We start from the raw sequence: 25,998 nt of genomic DNA, 5'->3' as shown, positions 1-25,998 counted from the left end.
CCATCTTGGAATCCCCTAGGTCTCTAGTTTTCCAAAATGCACAGGTTTGGTAGGTTTCCCTAGGTGCCGGCTGGGCTAGAGGCCAAAATCTACAGGTAGGCACTTTGAAAAAAACAGCTCTGTTTTCTGTCAAAAAATGGGATGTCTCCACGTTGTGTTTTGGAGCATTTCCTGTCGCGGGCGCTAGGCCTACCCACACAAGTGAGGTATCATTTTTATCAGGAGACTTGGGGGAACGCTGGGTGGAAGGAAATTTGTGGCTCCTCTCAGATTCCAGAACTTTTTGTCACCGAAATGTGAGGAAAACGTGTTTTTTTATCCACATTTTGAGATTTGCAAAGGATTCTGGGTAACATAACCTGGTCAGAGCCCCAGAACTCACCCCATCTTGGATTCCCCAAGGTCTCTAGTTTTCAAAAATGCACAGGTTTGGTAGGTTTCCCTAGGTGCCGGCTGGGCTAGAGGCCAAAATCTACAGGTAGGCACTTTGAAAAAAACAGCTCTGTTTTCTGTCAAAAAATGGGATGTGTCCATGTTGTGTTTTGGGGCATTTCCTTTCATGGGCGCTAGGCCTACCCACACAAGTGAGGTATCATTTTTATCAGGAGACTTGGGGGAACGCTGGGTGGAGGAAATTTGTGGCTCCTCTCAGATTCCAGAACTTTCTGTCACCGAAATGTGAGGAAAACGTGTTTTTTTGGCCCCATATTGAGGTTTGCAAAGGATTCTGGGTAACAGAACCTGGTCAGAGCCCCACAAGTCACCCCATCTTGGATTCCCCTAGGTCTCTATTTTTCCAAAATGCACAGGTTTGGTAGGTTTCCCTAGGTGCCGGCTGAGCTAGAGGCCAAAATCTAGAGGTAGGCACTTTGCAAAAAACAGCTCTGTTTTCTGTCAAAAAATGGGAAGTGTCCACGTTGTGTTTTGGAGCATTTCCTGTCACGGGCGCTAGGCCTACTCACACAAGTGAGGTATCATTTTTATCGGGAGACTTCGGGGAACGCTGGGTGGAAGGAAATTTGTGGCTCCTCTCAGATTCCAGAACTTTCTGTCACCGAAATGTGAGGAAAACGTGTTTTTTTGGCCACATTTTGAGGTTTGCAAAGGATTCTGGGTAACAGAACCTGGTCAGAGCCCCACAAGTCACCCCATCTTGGATTCCCCTAGGTCTCTAGTTTTCCAAAATGCACAGGTTTGGTAGGTTTCCCTAGGTGCCGGCTGGGCTAGAGGCCAAAATCTACAGGTAGGCACTGTTTTCTATGAAAAAATGTGATGTGTCCACGTTCTGTTTTGCGGCATTTCCTGTCGCGGGCGCTAGGCCTACCCACACAAGTGAGGTATCATTTTTATCGGGAGACTTGGGGTAATGCTGGGTGGAAGGAAATTCATGGCTCCTCTCAGATTCCAGAACTTTCTGTCACCGAAATGTGAGGAAAACTTGTTTTTTTAGCCACATTTTGAGATTTGCAAAGGATTCTGGGTAAAAGAACCTGGTCAGAGCCCCACAAATCACCCCATCTTGGATTCCCCTAGGTCTCTAGTTATCAAAAATGCACAGGTTTGGTAGGTTTCCGTAGGTGCCGGCTGGGCTAGAGGACAAAATCTACAGGTAGGCACTTTGCAAAAAACAGCTCTGTTTTCTGTCAAAAAATGGGATGTGTCCACGTTGTGTTTTGGAGCATTTCCTGTCACGGGCGCTAGGCCTACCCACACAAGTGAAGTATCATTTTTATCGGGAGACTTGGGGAACGCTGGGTTGAAGGAAATTTGTGGCTCCTCTCAGATTCCAGAACTTTCTGTCACTGAAATTTGAGGAAAACGTGTTTTTTTAGCCACGTTTTGAGGTTTGCAAAGGATTCTGGGTAACAGAACCTGGTCAGAGCCCCACAAGTCACCCCATCTTGGATTCCCCTAGGCCTCTAGTTTTCATAAATGCACAGGTTTAGTAGGTTTCTCTAGGTGCCGGCTGAGCTAGAGGCCAAAATATACAGGTCGGCACTTTGCAAAAAACAGCTCTGTTTTCTGTCAAAAAATGGGATGTGTCCACGTTGTGTTTTGGGGTATTTCCTGTTGCTGGCGCTAGGCCTACCCACACAAGTAAGGTATAATTTTTATCAGGAGACTTGAGGGAACGCTGGGTGGAAAGAAATTTGTGGCTCCTCTCAGATTCCAGAACTTTCTGTCACCGAAATATGATGAAAACCTGTTTTTTTAGCCACATTGAGGTTTGCAAAGGATTCTGGGTAACAGAACCTGGTCAGAGCCCCACAAGTCACCCCATCTTGGATTCCCCTAGGACTCTAGTTTTCAAAAATGCACAGGTTTGGTAGGTTTCCTGAGCTAGAGGCCAAAATCTACAAGTAGGCACTTTGAAAAAAACAGCTCAGTTTTCTGTAAAAAAATGGGATGTGTCCACGTTGTGTTTTGGAGCATTTCCTGTCGCGGGCGCTAGGCCTACCCACACAAGTGAGGTATCATTTTTATCGGGAGACTTGGGGAACGCTGGGTGGAAGGAAATTTGTGGCTCCTCTCAGATTCCAGCACTTTCTGTCACCGAAATATGAGGAAAACCTGTTTTTTTAGCCACATTGAGGTTTGCAAAGGATTCTGGGTAACAGAACCTGGTCAGAGCCCCACAAGTCACCCCATCTTGGATTCCCCTAGGACTCTAGTTTTCAAAAATGCACAGGTTTGGTAGGTTTCCTGAGCTAGAGGCCAAAATCTACAAGTAGGCACTTTGAAAAAAACAGCTCAGTTTTCTGTAAAAAAATGGGATGTGTCCACGTTGTGTTTTGGAGCATTTCCTGTCGCAGGCACTAGGCCTACCCACACAAGTGAGGTATCGTTTTTATCGGGAGACTTGGGGGAACGCTGGGTGGAAGGAAATTCGTGGCTCCTCTCAGATTCCAGAACTTTCTGTCACCGAAATGTGAAGAAAACGTGTTTTTTTAGCCACATTTTGAGGTTTGCAAAGGATTCTGGGTAACAGAACCTGGTCAGAGCCCCACAAGTCACCCCATCTTGGATTCCCCTAGGTCTCTAATTTTCAAACATGCACAGGTTTGGTAGGTTTCCCTAGGTGCCGGCTGAGCTAGAGGCCAAAATCTACAGGTAGGCACTTTGCAAAAAACAGCTCTGTTTTCTGTCAAAAAATAGGATGTGTCCACGTTGTGTTTTGGAGCATTTCCTGTCACGGGCGCTAGGCCTACCCACACAAGTGAGGTATCATTTTTATCGGGAGACTTGGGGGAACGCTGGGTGGAAGGAAATTTGTGGCTCCTCTCAGATTCCAGAACTTTCTGTCACCGAAATGTGAGGAAAATGTGTTTTTTTAGCCACATTTTGAGGTTTGCAAAGGATTCTGTGTAACAGAACCTGGTCAGAGCCCCACAAGTCACCCCATCTTGGATTCCCCTAGGACTCTAGTTTTCAAAAATGCACAGGTTTGGTAGGTTTCCTGAGCTAGAGGCCAAAATCTACAGGTAGGCACTTTGAAAAAACCAGCTCTGTTTTCTGTCAAAAAATGGGATGTGTCTACGTTGTGTTTTGGAGCATTTCCTGTCGCGGGCGCTAGGCCTACCCACACAAGTGAGGTATCATTTTTATCGGGAGACTTGGGGAACGCTGGGTGGAAGGAAATTCGTGGCTCCTCTCAGATTCCAGAACTTTCTGTCACCGAAATGTGAGGAAAACGTGTTTTTTTAGCCACATTTTGAGATTTGCAAAGGATTCTGGGTAACAGAACCTGGTCAGAGCCCCACAAGTCAACCCATCTTGGATTCCCCTAGGTCTCTAGTTATCCAAAATGCACAGGTTTGGTAGGTTTCCCTAGCTGCCGGCTGGGCTAGAGGCCAAAATCTACAGGTAGGCACTTTGAAAAAAACAGCTCTGTTTTCTGTCAAAAAATGGGATGTGTCCACGTTGTGTTTTGGAGCATTTCCTGTCGAGGGCGCTAGGCCTACCCACACAAGTGAGGTATCATTTTTATCGGGAGCCTTGGGGGAACGCTGGGTGGAAGGAAATTTGTGGCTCCTCTCAGATTCCAGAACTTTCTGTCACCGAAATGTGAGGAAAATGTGTTTTTTTGGCCACATTTTGAGGTTTGCAAAGGATTCTGGGTAACAGAACCTGGTCAGAGCCCCACAAGTCACCCCATCTTGGAATCCCCTAGGTCTCTAGTTTTCCAAAATGCACAGGTTTGGTAGGTTTCCCTAGGTGCCGGCTGGGCTAGAGGCCAAAATCTACAGGTTGGCACTTTGAAAAAAACAGCTCTGTTTTCTGTCAAAAAATGGGATGTGTCCACGTTGTGTTTTGGAGCATTTCCTGTCGCGGGCGGTAGGCCTACCCACACAAGTGAGGTATCATTTTTATCAGGAGACTTGGGGAACGCTGGGTGGAAGGAAATTCGTGGCTCCTCTCAGATTCCAGAACTTTCTGTCACCGAAATGTGAGGAAAACGTGTTTTTTTAGCCACATTTTGAGATTTGCAAAGGATTCTGGGTAACAGAACCTGGTCAGAGCCCCACAAGTCAACCCATCTTGGATTCCCCTAGGTCTCTAGTTATCCAAAATGCACAGGTTTGGTAGGTTTCCCTAGCTGCCGGCTGGGCTAGAGGCCAAAATCTACAGGTAGGCACTTTGAAAAAAACAGCTCTGTTTTCTGTCAAAAAATGGGATGTGTCCACGTTGTGTTTTGGAGCATTTCCTGTCGAGGGCGCTAGGCCTACCCACACAAGTGAGGTATCATTTTTATCGGGAGCCTTGGGGGAACGCTGGGTGGAAGGAAATTTGTGGCTCCTCTCAGATTCCAGAACTTTCTGTCACCGAAATGTGAGGAAAATGTGTTTTTTTGGCCACATTTTGAGGTTTGCAAAGGATTCTGGGTAACAGAACCTGGTCAGAGCCCCACAAGTCACCCCATCTTGGAATCCCCTAGGTCTCTAGTTTTCCAAAATGCACAGGTTTGGTAGGTTTCCCTAGGTGCCGGCTGGGCTAGAGGCCAAAATCTACAGGTAGGCACTTTGAAAAAAACAGCTCTGTTTTCTGTCAAAAAATGGGATGTGTCCACGTTGTGTTTTGGAGCATTTCCTGTCGCGGGCGCTAGGCATACCCACACAAGTGAGGTATCATTTTTATCAGGAGACTTGGGGGAACGCTGGGTGGAAGGAAATTTGTGGCTCCTCTCAGATTCCAGAACTTTCTGTCACCGAAATGTGAGGAAAACGTGTTTTTTTATCCACATTTTGAGATTTGCAAAGGATTCTGGGTAACATAACCTGGTCAGAGCCCCAGAACTCACCCCATCTTGGATTCCCCAAGGTCTCTAGTTTTCAAAAATGCACAGGTTTGGTAGGTTTCACTAGGTGCCGGCTGGGCTAGAGGCCAAAATCTACAGGTAGGCACTTTGAAAAAAACAGCTCTGTTTTCTGTCAAAAAATGGGATGTGTCCATGTTGTGTTTTGGGGCATTTCCTTTCATGGGCGCTAGGCCTACCCACACAAGTGAGGTATCATTTTTATCAGGAGACTTGGGGGAACGCTGGGTGGAGGAAATTTGTGGCTCCTCTCAGATTCCAGAACTTTCTGTCACCGAAATGTGAGGAAAACGTGTTTTTTTGGCCCCATTTTGAGGTTTACAAAGGATTCTGGGTAACAGAACCTGGTCAGAGCCCCACAAGTCACCCCATCTTTGATTCCCCTAGGTCTCTATTTTTCCAAAATGCACAGGTTTGGTAGGTTTCCCTAGGTGCCGGCTGAGCTAGAGGCCAAAATCTACAGGTAGGCACTTTGCTAAAAACAGCTCTGTTTTCTGTCAAAAAATGGGATGTGTCCACGTTGTGTTTTGGAGCATTTCCTGTCACGGGCGCTAGGCCTACTCACACAAGTGAGGTATCATTTTTATCGGGAGACTTCGGGGAACGCTGGGTGGAAGGAAATTTGTGGCTCCTCTCAGATTCCAGAACTTTCTGTCACCGAAATGTGAGGAAAACGTGTTTTTTTGGCCACATTTTGAGGTTTGCAAAGGATTCTGGGTAACAGAACCTGGTCAGAGCCCCACAAGTCACCCCATCTTGGATTCCCCTAGGTCTCTAGTTTTCCAAAATGCACAGGTTTGGTAGGTTTCCCTAGGTGCCGGCTGGGCTAGAGGCCAAAATCTACAGGTAGGCACTGTTTTCTATGAAAAAATGTGATGTGTCCACGTTCTGTTTTGCGGCATTTCCTGTCGCGGGCGCTAGGCCTACCCACACAAGTGAGGTATCATTTTTATCGGGAGACTTGGGGTAATGCTGGGTGGAAGGAAATTCATGGCTCCTCTCAGATTCCAGAACTTTCTGTCACCGAAATGTGAGGAAAACTTGTTTTTTTAGCCACATTTTGAGATTTGCAAAGGATTCTGGGTAAAAGAACCTGGTCAGAGCCCCACAAATCACCCCATCTTGGATTCCCCTAGGTCTCTAGTTATCAAAAATGCACAGGTTTGGTAGGTTTCCGTAGGTGCCGGCTGGGCTAGAGGACAAAATCTACAGGTAGGCACTTTGCAAAAAACAGCTCTGTTTTCTGTCAAAAAATGGGATGTGTCCACGTTGTGTTTTGGAGCATTTCCTGTCACGGGCGCTAGGCCTACCCACACAAGTGAAGTATCATTTTTATCGGGAGACTTGGGGAACGCTGGGTTGAAGGAAATTTGTGGCTCCTCTCAGATTCCAGAACTTTCTGTCACTGAAATTTGAGGAAAACGTGTTTTTTTAGCCACGTTTTGAGGTTTGCAAAGGATTCTGGGTAACAGAACCTGGTCAGAGCCCCACAAGTCACCCCATCTTGGATTCCCCTAGGCCTCTAGTTTTCATAAATGCACAGGTTTAGTAGGTTTCTCTAGGTGCCGGCTGAGCTAGAGGCCAAAATATACAGGTCGGCACTTTGCAAAAAACAGCTCTGTTTTCTGTCAAAAAATGGGATGTGTCCACGTTGTGTTTTGGGGTATTTCCTGTTGCTGGCGCTAGGCCTACCCACACAAGTAAGGTATAATTTTTATCAGGAGACTTGAGGGAACGCTGGGTGGAAAGAAATTTGTGGCTCCTCTCAGATTCCAGAACTTTCTGTCACCGAAATATGATGAAAACCTGTTTTTTTAGCCACATTGAGGTTTGCAAAGGATTCTGGGTAACAGAACCTGGTCAGAGCCCCACAAGTCACCCCATCTTGGATTCCCCTAGGACTCTAGTTTTCAAAAATGCACAGGTTTGGTAGGTTTCCTGAGCTAGAGGCCAAAATCTACAAGTAGGCACTTTGAAAAAAACAGCTCAGTTTTCTGTAAAAAAATGGGATGTGTCCACGTTGTGTTTTGGAGCATTTCCTGTCGCGGGCGCTAGGCCTACCCACACAAGTGAGGTATCATTTTTATCGGGAGACTTGGGGAACGCTGGGTGGAAGGAAATTTGTGGCTCCTCTCAGATTCCAGCACTTTCTGTCACCGAAATATGAGGAAAACCTGTTTTTTTAGCCACATTGAGGTTTGCAAAGGATTCTGGGTAACAGAACCTGGTCAGAGCCCCACAAGTCACCCCATCTTGGATTCCCCTAGGACTCTAGTTTTCAAAAATGCACAGGTTTGGTAGGTTTCCTGAGCTAGAGGCCAAAATCTACAAGTAGGCACTTTGAAAAAAACAGCTCAGTTTTCTGTAAAAAAATGGGATGTGTCCACGTTGTGTTTTGGAGCATTTCCTGTCGCAGGCACTAGGCCTACCCACACAAGTGAGGTATCGTTTTTATCGGGAGACTTGGGGGAACGCTGGGTGGAAGGAAATTCGTGGCTCCTCTCAGATTCCAGAACTTTCTGTCACCGAAATGTGAAGAAAACGTGTTTTTTTAGCCACATTTTGAGGTTTGCAAAGGATTCTGGGTAACAGAACCTGGTCAGAGCCCCACAAGTCACCCCATCTTGGATTCCCCTAGGTCTCTAATTTTCAAACATGCACAGGTTTGGTAGGTTTCCCTAGGTGCCGGCTGAGCTAGAGGCCAAAATCTACAGGTAGGCACTTTGCAAAAAACAGCTCTGTTTTCTGTCAAAAAATAGGATGTGTCCACGTTGTGTTTTGGAGCATTTCCTGTCACGGGCGCTAGGCCTACCCACACAAGTGAGGTATCATTTTTATCGGGAGACTTGGGGGAACGCTGGGTGGAAGGAAATTTGTGGCTCCTCTCAGATTCCAGAACTTTCTGTCACCGAAATGTGAGGAAAATGTGTTTTTTTAGCCACATTTTGAGGTTTGCAAAGGATTCTGTGTAACAGAACCTGGTCAGAGCCCCACAAGTCACCCCATCTTGGATTCCCCTAGGACTCTAGTTTTCAAAAATGCACAGGTTTGGTAGGTTTCCTGAGCTAGAGGCCAAAATCTACAGGTAGGCACTTTGAAAAAACCAGCTCTGTTTTCTGTCAAAAAATGGGATGTGTCTACGTTGTGTTTTGGAGCATTTCCTGTCGCGGGCGCTAGGCCTACCCACACAAGTGAGGTATCATTTTTATCGGGAGACTTGGGGAACGCTGGGTGGAAGGAAATTCGTGGCTCCTCTCAGATTCCAGAACTTTCTGTCACCGAAATGTGAGGAAAACGTGTTTTTTTAGCCACATTTTGAGATTTGCAAAGGATTCTGGGTAACAGAACCTGGTCAGAGCCCCACAAGTCAACCCATCTTGGATTCCCCTAGGTCTCTAGTTATCCAAAATGCACAGGTTTGGTAGGTTTCCCTAGCTGCCGGCTGGGCTAGAGGCCAAAATCTACAGGTAGGCACTTTGAAAAAAACAGCTCTGTTTTCTGTCAAAAAATGGGATGTGTCCACGTTGTGTTTTGGAGCATTTCCTGTCGAGGGCGCTAGGCCTACCCACACAAGTGAGGTATCATTTTTATCGGGAGCCTTGGGGGAACGCTGGGTGGAAGGAAATTTGTGGCTCCTCTCAGATTCCAGAACTTTCTGTCACCGAAATGTGAGGAAAATGTGTTTTTTTGGCCACATTTTGAGGTTTGCAAAGGATTCTGGGTAACAGAACCTGGTCAGAGCCCCACAAGTCACCCCATCTTGGAATCCCCTAGGTCTCTAGTTTTCCAAAATGCACAGGTTTGGTAGGTTTCCCTAGGTGCCGGCTGGGCTAGAGGCCAAAATCTACAGGTTGGCACTTTGAAAAAAACAGCTCTGTTTTCTGTCAAAAAATGGGATGTGTCCACGTTGTGTTTTGGAGCATTTCCTGTCGCGGGCGCTAGGCCTACCCACACAAGTGAGGTATCATTTTTATCAGGAGACTTGGGGGAACGCTGGGTGGAAGGAAATTTGTGGCTCCTCTCAGATTCCAGAACTTTCTGTCACCGAAATGTGAGGAAAACGTGTTTTTTTATCCACATTTTGAGATTTGCAAAGGATTCTGGGTAACATAACCTGGTCAGAGCCCCAGAACTCACCCCATCTTGGATTCCCCAAGGTCTCTAGTTTTCAAAAATGCACAGGTTTGGTAGGTTTCCCTAGGTGCCGGCTGGGCTAGAGGCCAAAATCTACAGGTAGGCACTTTGAAAAAAACAGCTCTGTTTTCTGTCAAAAAATGGGATGTGTCCATGTTGTGTTTTGGGGCATTTCCTTTCATGGGCGCTAGGCCTACCCACACAAGTGAGGTATCATTTTTATCAGGAGACTTGGGGGAACGCTGGGTGGAGGAAATTTGTGGCTCCTCTCAGATTCCAGAACTTTCTGTCACCGAAATGTGAGGAAAACGTGTTTTTTTGGCCCCATTTTGAGGTTTGCAAAGGATTCTGGGTAACAGAACCTGGTCAGAGCCCCACAAGTCACCCCATCTTGGATTCCCCTAGGTCTCTATTTTTCCAAAATGCACAGGTTTGGTAGGTTTCCCTAGGTGCCGGCTGAGCTAGAGGCCAAAATCTACAGGTAGGCACTTTGCAAAAAACAGCTCTGTTTCCTGTCAAAAAATGGGATGTGTCCACGTTGTGTTTTGGAGCATTTCCTGTCACGGGCGCTAGGCCTACTCACACAAGTGAGGTACCATTTTTATCGGGAGACTTCGGGGAACGCTGGGTGGAAGGAAATTTGTGGCTCCTCTCAGATTCCAGAACTTTCTGTCACCGAAATGTGAGGAAAACGTGTTTTTTTGGCCACATTTTGAGGTTTGCAAAGGATTCTGGGTAACAGAACCTGGTCAGAGCCCCACAAGTCACCCCATCTTGGATTCCCCTAGGTCTCTAGTTTTCCAAAATGCACAGGTTTGGTAGGTTTCCCTAGGTGCCGGCTGGGCTAGAGGCCAAAATCTACAGGTAGGCACTGTTTTCTATGAAAAAATGTGATGTGTCCACGTTCTGTTTTGCGGCATTTCCTGTCGCGGGCGCTAGGCCTACCCACACAAGTGAGGTATCATTTTTATCGGGAGACTTGGGGTAACGCTGGGTGGAAGGAAATTCATGGCTCCTCTCAGATTCCAGAACTTTCTGTCACCGAAATGTGAGGAAAACATGTTTTTTTAGCCACATTTTGAGATTTGCAAAGGATTCTGGGTAAAAGAACCTGGTCAGAGCCCCACAAATCACCCCATCTTGGATTCCCCTAGGTCTCTAGTTATCAAAAATGCACAGGTTTGGTAGGTTTCCCTAGGTGCCGGCTGGGCTAGAGGACAAAATCTACAGGTAGGCACTTTGCAAAAAACAGCTCTGTTTTCTGTCAAAAAATGGGATGTGTCCACGTTGTGTTTTGGGGTATTTCCTGTTGCTGGCGCTAGGCCTACCCACACAAGTAAGGTATAATTTTTATCAGGAGACTTGAGGGAACGCTGGGTGGAAGGAAATTTGTGGCTCCTCTCAGATTCCAGAACTTTCTGTCACCGAAATATGATGAAAACCTGTTTTTTTAGCCACATTGAGGTTTGCAAAGGATTCTGGGTAACAGAACCTGGTCAGAGCCCCACAAGTCACCCCATCTTGGATTCCCCTAGGACTCTAGTTTTAAAAAATGCACAGGTTTGGTAGGTTTCCTGAGCTAGTGGCCAAAATCTACAAGTAGGCACTTTGAAAAAAACAGCTCAGTTTTCTGTAAAAAAATGGGATGTGTCCACGTTGTGTTTTGGAGCATTTCCTGTAGCGGGCGCTAGGCCTACCCACACAAGTGAGGTATCATTTTTATCGGGAGACTTGGGGGAACGCTGGGTGGAAGGAAATTTGTGGCTCCTCTCAGATTCCAGAACTTTCTGTCACCGAAATGTGAGGAAAACGTGTTTTTTTAGCCACATTTTGAGGTTTGCAAAGGATTCTGGGTAACAGAACCTGGTCAGAGGCCCACAAGTCACCCCATCTTGGATTCCCCTAGGACTCTAGTTTTCAAAAATGCACAGGTTTGGTAGGTTTCCTGAGCTAGAGGCCAAAATCTACAGGTAGGCACTTTGAAAAAAACAGCTCTGTTTTCTGTCAAAAAATGGGATGTGTCCACGTTGTGTTTTGGAGCATTTCCTGTCGCGGGCGCTAGGCCTACCCACACAAGTGAGGTATCATTTTTATCGGGAACCTTGGGGAACGCTGGGTGGAAGGAAATTCGTGGCTCCTCTCAGATTCCAGCACTTTCTGTCACCGAAATATGAGGAAAACCTGTTTTTTTAGCCACATTGAGGTTTGCAAAGGATTCTGGGTAACAGAACCTGGTCAGAGCCCCACAAGTCACCCCATCTTGGATTCCCCTAGGACTCTAGTTTTAAAAAATGCACAGGTTTGGTAGGTTTCCCTAGGTGCCGGCTGGGCTAGAGGCCAAAATCTACAGGTAGGCACTTTGAAAAAAACAGCTCTGTTTTCTGTCAAAAAATGGGATGTGTCCATGTTGTGTTTTGGGGCATTTCCTTTCATGGGCGCTAGGCCTACCCACACAAGTGAGGTATCATTTTTATCAGGAGACTTGGGGGAACGCTGGGTGGAGGAAATTTGTGGCTCCTCTCAGATTCCAGAACTTTCTGTCACCGAAATGTGAGGAAAACGTGTTTTTTTTGGCCCCATTTTGAGGTTTGCAAAGGATTCTGGGTAACAGAACCTGGTCAGAGCCCCACAAGTCACCCCATCTTGGATTCCCCTAGGTCTCTATTTTTCCAAAATGCACAGGTTTGGTAGGTTTCCCTAGGTGCCGGCTGAGCTAGAGGCCAAAATCTACAGGTAGGCACTTTGCAAAAAACAGCTCTGTTTTCTGTCAAAAAATGGGATGTGTCCACGTTGTGTTTTGGAGCATTTCCTGTCACAGGCGCTAGGCCTACTCACACAAGTGAGGTATCATTTTTATCGGGAGACTTCGGGGAACGCTGGGTGGAAGGAAATTTGTGGCTCCTCTCAGATTCCAGAACTTTCTGTCACCGAAATGTGAGGAAAACGTGTTTTTTTGGCCACATTTTGAGGTTTGCAAAGGATTCTGGGTAACAGAACCTGGTCAGAGCCCCACAAGTCACCCCATCTTGGATTCCCCTAGGTCTCTAGTTTTCCAAAATGCACAGGTTTGGTAGGTTTCCCTAGGTGCCGGCTGGGCTAGAGGCCAAAATCTACAGGTAGGCACTGTTTTCTATGAAAAAATGTGATGTGTCCACGTTCTGTTTTGCGGCATTTCCTGTCGCGGGCGCTAGGCCTACCCACACAAGTGAGGTATCATTTTTATCGGGAGACTTGGGGTAATGCTGGGTGGCAGGAAATTCATGGCTCCTCTCAGATTCCAGAACTTTCTGTCACCGAAATGTGAGGAAAACTTGTTTTTTTAGCCACATTTTGAGATTTGCAAAGGATTCTGGGTAAAAGAACCTGGTCAGAGCCCCACAAATCACCCCATCTTGGATTCCCCTACGTCTCTAGTTATCAAAAATGCACAGGTTTGGTAGGTTTCCCTAGGTGCCGGCTGGGCTAGAGGACAAAATCTACAGGTAGGCACTTTGCAAAAAACAGCTCTGTTTTCTGTCAAAAAATGGGATGTGTCCACGTTGTGTTTTGGAGCATTTCCTGTCGCGGGCGCAAGGCCTACCCACACAAGTGAGGTATAATTTTTATCGGGAGACTTGGGGAAAGCTGGGTGGAAGGAAATTTGTGGCTCCTCTCAGATTCCAGAACTTTCTGTCACCGAAATGTGAGGAAAACGTGTTTTTTTAGCCACATTTTGAGGTTTGCAAAGGATTCTGGGTAACAGAACCTGGTCGGAGCTCCAAAAGTTACCCCATTTTGGATTCCCCTAGGTCTCTAATTTTCCAAAATGCACAGGTTTGGTAGGTTTCCCTAGGTGCTGGCTGAGCTAGAGGCCAAAATCTATAGGAAGGCACTTTGCAAAAAACAGCTCTGTTTTCTGTCAAAAAATGGGATGTGTCCACGTTGTGTTTTGGAGCATTTCCTGTCACGGGCGCTAGGCCTACCCACACAAGTGAAGTATCATTTTTATCGGGAGACTTGGGGAACGCTGGGTTGAAGGAAATTTGTGGCTCCTCTCAGATTCCAGAACTTTCTGTCACTGAAATTTGAGGAAAACGTGTTTTTTTAGCCACGTTTTGAGGTTTGCAAAGGATTCTGGGTAACAGAACCTGGTCAGAGCCCCACAAGTCACCCCATCTTGGATTCCCCTAGGTCTCTAGTTTTCATAAATGCACAGGTTTAGTAGGTTTCTCTAGGTGCCGGCTGAGCTAGAGGCCAAAATATACAGGTAGGCACTTTGCAAAAAACAGCTCTGTTTTCTGTCAAAAAATGGGATGTGTCCACGTTGTGTTTTGGGGTATTTCCTGTTGCTGGCGCTAGGCCTACCCACACAAGTAAGGTATAATTTTTATCAGGAGACTTGAGGGAACGCTGGGTGGAAAGAAATTTGTGGCTCCTCTCAGATTCCAGAACTTTCTGTCACCGAAATATGATGAAAACCTGTTTTTTTAGCCACATTGAGGTTTGCAAAGGATTCTGGGTAACAGAACCTGGTCAGAGCCCCACAAGTCACCCCATCTTGGATTCCCCTAGGACTCTAGTTTTCAAAAATGCACAGGTTTGGTAGGTTTCCTGAGCTAGAGGCCAAAATCTACAAGTAGGCACTTTGAAAAAAACAGCTCAGTTTTCTGTCAAAAAATGGGATGTGTCCACGTTGTGTTTTGGAGCATTTCCTGTAGCGGGCGCTAGGCCTACCCACACAAGTGAGGTATCATTTTTATCGGGAGACTTGGGGGAACGCTGGGTGGAAGGAAATTTGTGGCTCCTCTCAGATTCCAGAACTTTCTGTCACCGAAATGTGAGGAAAACGTGTTTTTTTAGCCACATTTTGAGGTTTGCAAAGGATTCTGGGTAACAGAACCTGGTCAGAGCCCCACAAGTCACCCCATCTTGGATTCCCCTAGGACTCTAGTTTTCAAAAATGCACAGGTTTGGTAGGTTTCCTGAGCTAGAGGCCAAAATCTACAGGTAGGCACTTTGAAAAAAACAGCTCTGTTTTCTGTCAAAAAATGGGATGTGTCCACGTTGTGTTTAGGAGCATTTCCTGTCGCGGGCGCTAGGCCTACCCACACAAGTGAGGTATCATTTTTATCGGGAGACTTGGGGAACGCTGGGTGGAAGGAAATTTGTGGCTCCTCTCAGATTCCAGCACTTTCTGTCACCGAAATATGAGGAAAACCTGTTTTTTTAGCCACATTGAGGTTTGCAAAGGATTCTGGGTAACAGAACCTGGTCAGAGCCCCACAAGTCACCCCATCTTGGATTCCCCTAGGACTCTAGTTTTCAAAAATGCACAGGTTTGGTAGGTTTCCTGAGCTAGAGGCCAAAATCTACAAGTAGGCACTTTGAAAAAAACAGCTCAGTTTTCTGTAAAAAAAATGGGATGTGTCCACGTTGTGTTTTGGAGCATTTCCTGTCGCAGGCGCTAGGCCTACCCACACAAGTGAGGTATCGTTTTTATCGGGAGACTTGGGGGAACGCTGGGTGGAAGGAAATTCGTGGCTCCTCTCAGATTCCAGAACTTTCTGTCACCGAAATGTGAAGAAAACGTGTTTTTTTAGCCACATTTTGAGGTTTGCAAAGGATTCTGGGTAACAGAACCTGGTCAGAGCCCCACAAGTCACCCCATCTTGGATTCCCCTAGGTCTCTAATTTTCAAACATGCACAGGTTTGGTAGGTTTCCCTAGGTGCCGGCTGAGCTAGAGGCCAAAATCTACAGGTAGGCACTTTGCAAAAAACAGCTCTGTTTTCTGTCAAAAAATGGGATGTGTCCACGTTGTGTTTTGGAGCATTTCCTGTCACGGGCGCTAGGCCTACCCACACAAGTGAGGTATCATTTTTATCGGGAGACTTGGGGGAACGCTGGGTGGAAGGAAATTTGTGGCTCCTCTCAGATTCCAGAACTTTCTGTCACCGAAATGTGAGGAAAATGTGTTTTTTTAGCCACATTTTGAGGTTTGCAAAGGATTCTGTGTAACAGAACCTGGTCAGAGCCCCACAAGTCACCCCATCTTGGATTCCCCTAGGACTTTAGTTTTCAAAAATGCACAGGCTTGGTAGGTTTCCTGAGCTAGAGGCCAAAATCTACAGGTAGGCACTTTGAAAAAACCAGCTCTGTTTTCTGTCAAAAAATGGGATGTGTCTACGTTGTGTTTTGGAGCATTTCCTGTCGCGGGCGGTAGGCCTACCCACACAAGTGAGGTATCATTTTTATCAGGAGACTTGGGGAACGCTGGGTGGAAGGAAATTCGTGGCTCCTCTCAGATTCCAGAACTTTCTGTCACCGAAATGTGAGGAAAACGTGTTTTTTTAGCCACATTTTGAGATTTGCAAAGGATTCTGGGTAACAGAACCTGGTCAGAGCCCCACAAGTCAACCCATCTTGGATTCCCCTAGGTCTCTAGTTATCCAAAATGCACAGGTTTGGTAGGTTTCCCTAGCTGCCGGCTGGGCTAGAGGCCAAAATCTACAGGTAGGCACTTTGAAAAAAACAGCTCTGTTTTCTGTCAAAAAATGGGATGTGTCCACGTTGTGTTTTGGAGCATTTCCTGTCGAGGGCGCTAGGCCTACCCACACAAGTGAGGTATCATTTTTATCGGGAGCCTTGGGGGAACGCTGGGTGGAAGGAAATTTGTGGCTCCTCTCAGATTCCAGAACTTTCTGTCACCGAAATGTGAGGAAAATGTGTTTTTTTGGCCACATTTTGAGGTTTGCAAAGGATTCTGGGTAACAGAACCTGGTCAGAGCCCCACAAGTCACCCCATCTTGGAATCCCCTAGGTCTCTAGTTTTCCAAAATGCACAGGTTTGGTAGGTTTCCCTAGGTGCCGGCTGGGCTAGAGGCCAAAATCTACAGGTAGGCACTTTGAAAAAAACAGCTCTGTTTTCTGTCAAAAAATGGGATGTGTCCACGTTGTGTTTTGGAGCATTTCCTGTCGCGGGCGCTAGGCATACCCACACAAGTGAGGTATCATTTTTATCAGGAGACTTGGGGGAACGCTGGGTGGAAGGAAATTTGTGGCTCCTCTCAGATTCCAGAACTTTCTGTCACCGAAATGTGAGGAAAACGTGTTTTTTTATCCACATTTTGAGATTTGCAAAGGATTCTGGGTAACATAACCTGGTCAGAGCCCCAGAACTCACCCCATCTTGGATTCCCCAAGGTCTCTAGTTTTCAAAAATGCACAGGTTTGGTAGGTTTCACTAGGTGCCGGCTGGGCTAGAGGCCAAAATCTACAGGTAGGCACTTTGAAAAAAACAGCTCTGTTTTCTGTCAAAAAATGGGATGTGTCCATGTTGTGTTTTGGGGCATTTCCTTTCATGGGCGCTAGGCCTACCCACACAAGTGAGGTATCATTTTTATCAGGAGACTTGGGGGAACGCTGGGTGGAGGAAATTTGTGGCTCCTCTCAGATTCCAGAACTTTCTGTCACCGAAATGTGAGGAAAACGTGTTTTTTTGGCCCCATTTTGAGGTTTACAAAGGATTCTGGGTAACAGAACCTGGTCAGAGCCCCACAAGTCACCCCATCTTTGATTCCCCTAGGTCTCTATTTTTCCAAAATGCACAGGTTTGGTAGGTTTCCCTAGGTGCCGGCTGAGCTAGAGGCCAAAATCTACAGGTAGGCACTTTGCTAAAAACAGCTCTGTTTTCTGTCAAAAAATGGGATGTGTCCACGTTGTGTTTTGGAGCATTTCCTGTCACGGGCGCTAGGCCTACTCACACAAGTGAGGTATCATTTTTATCGGGAGACTTCGGGGAACGCTGGGTGGAAGGAAATTTGTGGCTCCTCTCAGATTCCAGAACTTTCTGTCACCGAAATGTGAGGAAAACTTGTTTTTTTGGCCACATTTTGAGGTTTGCAAAGGATTCTGGGTAACAGAACCTGGTCAGAGCCCCACAAGTCACCCCATCTTGGATTCCCCTAGGTCTCTAGTTTTCCAAAATGCACAGGTTTGGTAGGTTTCCCTAGGTGCCGGCTGGGCTAGAGGCCAAAATCTACAGGTAGGCACTGTTTTCTATGAAAAAATGTGATGTGTCCACGTTCTGTTTTGCGGCATTTCCTGTCGCGGGCGCTAGGCCTACCCACACAAGTGAGGTATCATTTTTACCTTTTTTAGTTTTCGGGAGACTTGGGGTAACGCTGGGTGGAAGGAAATTCATGGCTCCTCTCAGATTCCAGAACTTTCTGTCACCGAAATGTGAGGAAAACGTGTTTTTTTAGCCACATTTTGAGATTTGCGAAGGATTCTGGGTAAAAGAACCTGGTCAGAGCCCCACAAATCACCCCATCTTGGATTCCCCTAGGTCTCTAGTTATCAAAAATGCACAGGTTTGGTAGGTTTCCCTAGGTGCCGGCTGGGCTAGAGGACAAAATCTACAGGTAGGCACTTTGCAAAAAACAGCTCTGTTTTCTGTCAAAAAATGGGATGTGTCCACGTTGTGTTTTGGAGCATTTCCTGTCGCGGGCGCTAGGCCTACCCACACAAGTGAGGTATAATTTTTATCGGGAGACTTGGGGAACGCTGGGTGGAAGGAAATTTGTGGCTCCTCTCAGATTCCAGAACTTTCTGTCACCGAAATGTGAGGAAAACGTGTTTTTTTAGCCACATTTTGAGGTTTGCAAAGGATTCTGGGTAACAGAACCTGGTCGGAGCTCCAAAAGTTACCCCATTTTGGATTCCCCTAGGTCTCTAGTTTTCCAAAATGCACAGGTTTGGTAGGTTTCCCTAGGTGCTGGCTGAGCTAGAGGCCAAAATCTACAGGAAGGCACTTTGCAAAAAACAGCTCTGTTTTCTGTCAAAAAATGGGATGTGTCCACATTGTGTTTTGGAGCATTTCCTGTCACGGGCGCTAGGCCTACCCACACAAGTGAAGTATCATTTTTATCGGGAGACTTGGGGAACGCTGGGTTGAAGGAAATTTGTGGCTCCTCTCAGATTCCAGAACTTTCTGTCACTGAAATTTGAGGAAAACGTGTTTTTAGCCACGTTTTGAGGTTTGCAAAGGATTCTGGGTAACAGAACCTGGTCAGAGCCCCACAAGTCACCCCATCTTGGATTCCCCTAGGTCTCTAGTTTTCATAAATGCACAGGTTTAGAAGGTTTCTCTAGGTGCCGGCTGAGCTAGAGGCCAAAATATACAGGTAGGCACTTTGCAAAAAACAGCTCTGTTTTCTGTCAAAAAATGGGATGTGTCCACGTTGTGTTTTGGGGTATTTCCTGTTGCTGGCGCTAGGCCTACCCACACAAGTAAGGTATAATTTTTATCAGGAGACTTGAGGGAACGCTGGGTGGAAGGAAATTTGTGGCTCCTCTCAGATTCCAGAACTTTCTGTCACCGAAATATGATGAAAACCTGTTTTTTTAGCCACATTGAAGTTTGCAAAGGATTCTGGGTAACAGAACCTGGTCAGAGCCCCACAAGTCACCCCATCTTGGATTCCCCTAGGACTCTAGTTTTCAAAAATGCACAGGTTTGGTAGGTTTCCTGAGCTAGTGGCCAAAATCTACAAGTAGGCACTTTGAAAAAAAACAGCTCAGTTTTCTGTAAAAAAATGGGATGTGTCCACGTTGTGTTTTGGAGCATTTCCTGTAGCGGGCGCTAGGCCTACCCACACAAGTGAGGTATCATTTTTATCGGGAGACTTGGGGGAACGCTGGGTGGAAGGAAATTTGTGGCTCCTCTCAGATTCTAGAACTTTCTGTCACCGAAATGTGAGGAAAACGTGTTTTTTTAGCCACATTTTGAGGTTTGCAAAGGATTCTGGGAACAGAACCTGGTCAGAGCCCCACAAGTCACCCCATCTTGGATTCCCCTAGGACTCTAGTTTTCAAAAATGCACAGGTTTGGTAGGTTTCCTGAGCTAGAGGCCAAAATCTACAGGTAGGCACTTTGAAAAAAACAGCTCTGTTTTCTGTCAAAAAATGGGATGTGTCCACGTTGTGTTTTGGAGCATTTCCTGTCGCGGGCGCTAGGCCTACCCACACAAGTGAGGTATCATTTTTATCGGGAGACTTGGGGAACGCTGGGTGGAAGGAAATTCGTGGCTCCTCTCAGATTCCAGCACTTTCTGTCACCGAAATATGAGGAAAACCTGTTTTTTTTAGCCACATTGAGGTTTGCAAAGGATTCTGGGTAACAGAACCTGGTCAGAGCCCCACAAGTCACCCCATCTTGGATTCCCCTAGGACTCTAGTTTTCAAAAATGCACAGGTTTGGTAGGTTTCCTGAGCTAGAGGCCAAAATCTACAAGTAGGCACTTTGAAAAAAACAGCTCAGTTTTCTGTAAAAAAATGGGATGTGTCCACGTTGTGTTTTGGAGCATTTCCTGTCGCAGGCGCTAGGCCTACCCACACAAGTGAGGTATCGTTTTTATCGGGAGACTTGGGGGAACGCTGGGTGGAAGGAAATTTGTGGCTCCTCTCAGATTCCAGAACTTTCTGTCACCGAAATGTGAAGAAAACGTGTTTTTTTAGCCACATTTTGAGGTTTGCAAAGGATTCTGGGTAACAGAACCTGGTCAGAGCCCCACAAGTCACCCCGTCTTGGATTCCCCTAGGTCTCTAATTTTCAAACATGCACAGGTTTGGTAGGTTTCCCTAGGTGCCGGCTGAGCTAGAGGCCAAAATCTACAGGTAGGCACTTTGCAAAAAACAGCTCTGTTTTCTGTCAAAAAATGGGATGTGTCCACGTTGTGTTTTGGAGCATTTCCTGTCACGGGCGCTAGGCCTACCCACACAAGTGAGGTATCATTTTTATCGGGAGACTTGGGGGAACGCTGGGTGGAAGGAAATTTGTGGCTCCTCTCAGATTCCAGAACTTTCTGTCACCGAAATGTGAGGAAAATGTGTTTTTTTAGCCACATTTTGAGGTTTGCAAAGGATTCTGTGTAACAGAACCTGGTCAGAGCCCCACAAGTCACCCCATCTTGGATTCCCCTAGGACTCTAGTTTTCAAAAATGCACAGGTTTGGTAGGTTTCCTGAGCTAGAGGCCAAAATCTACAGGTAGGCACTTTGAAAAAACCAGCTCTGTTTTCTGTCAAAAAATGGGATGTGTCTACGTTGTGTTTTGGAGCATTTCCTGTCGCTGGCGCTAGGCCTACCCACACAAGTGAGGTATCATTTTTATCGGGAGACTTGGGGAACGCTGGGTGGAAGGAAATTCGTGGCTCCTCTCAGATTCCAGAACTTTCTGTCACCGAAATGTGAGGAAAACGTGTTTTTTTAGCCACATTTTGAGATTTGCAAAGGATTCTGGGTAACAGAACCTGGTCAGAGCCCCACAAGTCAACCCATCTTGGATTCCCCTAGGTCTCTAGTTATCCAAAATGCACAGGTTTGGTAGGTTTCCGTAGCTGCCGGCTGGGCTAGAGGCCAAAATCTACAGGTAGGCACTTTGAAAAAAACAGCTCTGTTTTCTGTCAAAAAATGGGATGTGTCCACGTTGTGTTTTGGAGCATTTCCTGTCGAGGGCGCTAGGCCTACCCACACAAGTGAGGTATCATTTTTATCGGGAGCCTTGGGGGAACGCTGGGTGGAAGGAAATTTGTGGCTCCTCTCAGATTCCAGAACTTTCTGTCACCGAAATGTGAGGAAAACGTGTTTTTTTGGCCACATTTTGAGGTTTGCAAAGGATTCTGGGTAACAGAACCTGGTCAGAGCCCCACAAGTCACCCCATCTTGGAATCCCCTAGGTCTCTAGTTTTCCAAAATGCACAGGTTTGGTAGGTTTCTCTAGGTGCCGGCTGGGCTAGAGGCCAAAATCCACAGGTAGGCACTGTTTTCTATGAAAAAATTTGATGTGTCCACGTTGTGTTTTGGGGCATTTCCTGTCGCGGGCGCTAGGCCTACCCACACAAGTGAGGTATCATTTTTATCGGGCGACTTGGGGTAACGCTGGGTGGAAGGAAATTTGTGGCTCCTCTCAGATTCCAGAACTTTCTGTCACTGAAATATGAGGAAAACGTGTTTTTTTAGCCACATTGAGGTTTGCAAAGGATTCTGTGTAACAGAACCTGGTCAGAGCCCCACAAGTCACCCCATCTTGGATTCCCCTAGGTCTCTAGTTTTAAAAAATGCACAGGTTTGGTAGGTTTCCCTAGGTGCCGGCTGGGCTAGAGGCCAAAATCTACAGGTAGGCACTTTGAAAAAAACAGTTCTGTTTTCTGTCAAAAAATGGGATGTGTCCATGTTGTGTTTTGGGGCATTTCCTTTCGTGGGCGCTAGTCCTACCCACACAAATGAGGTATTATTTTTATCGGGAGACTTGGGGGAACGCCGGGTGGGAGGAAATTTGTGGCTCCTCTCAGATTCCAGAACTTTCTGTCACCGAAATATGAGGAAAATGTGTTTTTTTAGCCACATTTTGAGGTTTGCAAAGGATTCTGGGTAACAGAACCTGGTCAGAGCCCCCACAAGTCACCCCATCTTGGATTCCCCTAGGTCTCTAGTGTTAAAAAATGCACAGGTTTGGTAGGTTTCCCTAGGTGCCGGCTGAGCTAGAGGCCAAAATCTACAGGTAGGCACTTTGCAAAAAACAGCTCTGTTTTCTGTCAAAAAATGGGATGTGTCCACGTTGTGTTTTGGAGCATATCCTGTCACAGGCGCTAGGCCTACTCACACAAGTGAGGTATCATTTTTATCAGTAGACTTGGGGGAACCCTGGGTGGAAGGAAATTTGTGGCTCCTCTCAGATTCCAGAACTTTCTGTCACCGAAATGTAAGGAAAACATGTTTTTTTTAGCCACATTTTGAGGTTTGCAAAGGATTCTGGGTAACAGAACCTGGTCAGAGCCCAACAAGTCACCCCATCTTGGATTCCCCTAGGTCTCTAGTTTTCAAAAATGCACAGGTTTGGTAGGTTTCTCTAGGTGCCGGCTGAGCTAGAGGCCAAAATCTACAGGTAGGCACTTTGTAAAAAACAGCTCTGTTTTCTGTCAAAAAATGGGATGTGTCCACGTTGTGTTTTGGAGCATATCCTGTCACAGGCGCTAGGCCTACTCACACAAGTGAGGTATCATTTTTATCGGTAGACTTGTGGGAACGCTGGGTGGAAGGAAATTTGTGGCTCCTCTCAGATTCCAGAACTTTCTGTCACCGAAATGTAAGGAAAACATGTTTTTTTAGCCACATTTTGAGGTTTGCAAAGGATTCTGTGTAACAGAACCTGGTCAGAGCCCCACAAGTCACCCCATCTTGGATTCCTCTAGGTCTCTAGTTTTCAAAAATGCACAGGTTTGGTAGGTTTCCTGAGCTAGAGGCCAAAATCTACAAGTAGGCACTTTGAAAAAAACAGCTCAGTTTTCTGTAAAAAAATGGGATGTGTCCACGTTGTGTTTTGGAGCATTTCCTGTCGCAGGCGCTAGGCCTACCCACACAAGTGAGGTATCGTTTTTATCGGGAGACTTGGGGGAACGCTGGGTGGAAGGAAATTCGTGGCTCCTCTCAGATTCCAGCACTTTCTGTCACCGAAATATGAGGAAAACCTGTTTTTTTAGCCACATTGAGGTTTGCAAAGGATTCTGGGTAACAGAACCTGGTCAGAGCCCCACAAGTCAACCCATCTTGGATTCCCCTAGGACTCTAGTTTTCAAAAATGCACAGGTTTGGTAGGTTTCCTGAGCTAGAGGCCAAAATCTACAAGTAGGCACTTTGAAAAAAACAGCTCAGTTTTCTGTAAAAAAATGGGATGTGTCCACGTTGTGTTTTGGAGCATTTCCTGTCGCAGGCGCTAGGCCTACCCACACAAGTGAGGTATCGTTTTTATCGGGAGACTTGGGGGAACCCTGGGTGGAAGGAAATTTGTGGCTCCTCTCAGATTCCAGAACTTTCTGTCACCGAAATGTGAAGAAAACGTGTTTTTTTAGCCACATTTTGAGGTTTGCAAAGGATTCTGGGTAACAGAACCTGGTCAGAGCCCCACAAGTCACCCCGTCTTGGATTCCCCTAGGTCTCTAATTTTCAAACATGCACAGGTTTGGTAGGTTTCCCTAGGTGCCGGCTGAGCTAGAGGCCAAAATCTACAGGTAGGCACTTTGCAAAAAACAGCTCTGTTTTCTGTCAAAAAATGGGATGTGTCCACGTTGAGTTTTGGAGCATTTCCTGTCACGGGCGCTAGGCCTACCCACACAAGTGAGGTATCATTTTTATCGGGAGACTTGGGGGAACGCTGGGTGGAAGGAAATTTGTGGCTCCTCTAAGATTCCAGAACTTTCTGTCACCGAAATGTGAGGAAAATGTGTTTTTTTAGCCACATTTTGAGGTTTGCAAAGGATTCTGTGTAACAGAACATGGTCAGAGCCCCACAAGTCACCCCATCTTGGATTCCCCTAGGACTCTAGTTTTCAAAAATGCACAGGTTTGGTAGGTTTCCTGAGCTAGAGGCCAAAATCTACAAGTAGGCACTTTGAAAAAAACAGCTCAGTTTTCTGTAAAAAAATGGGATGTGTCCACGTTGTGTTTTGGAGCATTTCCTGTCGCAGGCGCTAGGCCTACCCACACAAGTGAGGTATCGTTTTTATCGGGAGACTTGGGGGAACGCTGGGTGGAAGGAAATTCGTGGCTCCTCTCAGATTCCAGAACTTTCTGTCACCGAAATGTAAGGAAAACATGTTTTTTTTAGCCACATTTTGAGGTTTGCAAAGGATTCTGGGTAACAGAACCTGGTCAGAGCCCAACAAGTCACCCCATCTTGGATTCCCCTAGGTCTCTAGTTTTCAAAAATGCACAGGTTTGGTAGGTTTCTCTAGGTGCCGGCTGAGCTAGAGGCCAAAATCTACAGGTAGGCACTTTGTAAAAAACAGCTCCGTTTTCTGTCAAAAAATGGGATGTGTCCACGTTGTGTTTTGGAGCATATCCTGTCACAGGCGCTAGGCCTACTCACACAAGTGAGGTATCATTTTTATCGGTAGACTTGTGGGAACGCTGGGTGGAAGGAAATTTGTGGCTCCTCTCAGATTCCAGAACTTTCTGTCACCGAAATGTAAGGAAAACATGTCTTTTTAGCCACATTTTGAGGTTTGCAAAGGATTCTGTGTAACAGAACCTGGTCAGAGCCCCACAAGTCACCCCATCTTGGATTCCTCTAGGTCTCTAGTTTTCAAAAATGCACAGGTTTGGTAGGTTTCCTGAGCTAGAGGCCAAAATCTACAAGTAGGCACTTTGAAAAAAACAGCTCAGTTTTCTGTAAAAAAATGGGATGTGTCCACGTTGTGTTTTGGAGCATTTCCTGTCGCAGGCGCTAGGCCTACCCACACAAGTGAGGTATCGTTTTTATCGGGAGACTTGGGGGAACGCTGGGTGGAAGGAAATTCGTGGCTCCTCTCAGATTCCAGCACTTTCTGTCACCGAAATATGAGGAAAACCTGTTTTTTTAGCCACATTGAGGTTTGCAAAGGATTCTGGGTAACAGAACCTGGTCAGAGCCCCACAAGTCACCCCATCTTGGATTCCCCTAGGACTCTAGTTTTCAAAAATGCACAGGTTTGGTAGGTTTCCTGAGCTAGAGGCCAAAATCTGCAAGTAGGCACTTTGAAAAAAACAGCTCAGTTTTCTGTAAAAAAATGGGATGTGTCCACGTTGTGTTTTGGAGCATTTCCTGTCGCAGGCGCTAGGCCTACCCACACAAGTGAGGTATCGTTTTTATCGGGAGACTTGGGGGAACCCTGGGTGGAAGGAAATTTGTGGCTCCTCTCAGATTCCAGAACTTTCTGTCACCGAAATGTGAAGAAAACGTGTTTTTTTAGCCACATTTTGAGGTTTGCAAAGGATTCTGGGTAACAGAACCTGGTCAGAGCCCCACAAGTCACCCCGTCTTGGATTCCCCTAGGTCTCTAATTTTCAAACATGCACAGGTTTGGTAGGTTTCCCTAGGTGCCGGCTGAGCTAGAGGCCAAAATCTACAGGTAGGCACTTTGCAAAAAACAGCTCTGTTTTCTGTCAAAAAATGGGATGTGTCCACGTTGAGTTTTGGAGCATTTCCTGTCACGGGCGCTAGGCCTACCCACACAAGTGAGGTATCATTTTTATCGGGAGACTTGGGGGAACGCTGGGTGGAAGGAAATTTGTGGCTCCTCTAAGATTCCAGAACTTTCTGTCACCGAAATGTGAGGAAAATGTGTTTTTTTAGCCACATTTTGAGGTTTGCAAAGGATTCTGTGTAACAGAACATGGTCAGAGCCCCACAAGTCACCCCATCTTGGATTCCCCTAGGACTCTAGTTTTCAAAAATGCACAGGTTTGGTAGGTTTCCTGAGCTAGAGGCCAAAATCTACAGGTAGGCACTTTGAAAAAAACAGCTCTGTTTTCTGTCAAAAAATGGGATGTGTCCACGTTGTGTTTTGGAGCATTTCCTGTCGCGGGCGCTAGGCCTACCCACACAAGTGAGGTATCATTTTTATCGGGAGACTTGGGGAACGCTGGGTGGAAGGAAATTCGTGGCTCCTCTCAGATTCCAGAACTTTCTGTCACCGAAATGTGAGGAAAACGTGTTTTTTTGGCCACATTTTGAGGTTTGCAAAGGATTCTGGGT

This window comes from Pleurodeles waltl, chromosome 3_1 (genome assembly GCF_031143425.1).
Source record: "Pleurodeles waltl isolate 20211129_DDA chromosome 3_1, aPleWal1.hap1.20221129, whole genome shotgun sequence".
In the NCBI taxonomy this organism is placed as follows: Eukaryota; Metazoa; Chordata; class Amphibia; order Caudata; family Salamandridae; genus Pleurodeles; species Pleurodeles waltl.
The sequence above is the reverse complement of the archived record's forward strand: the minus strand, read 5'-3'. Positions refer to the sequence as shown.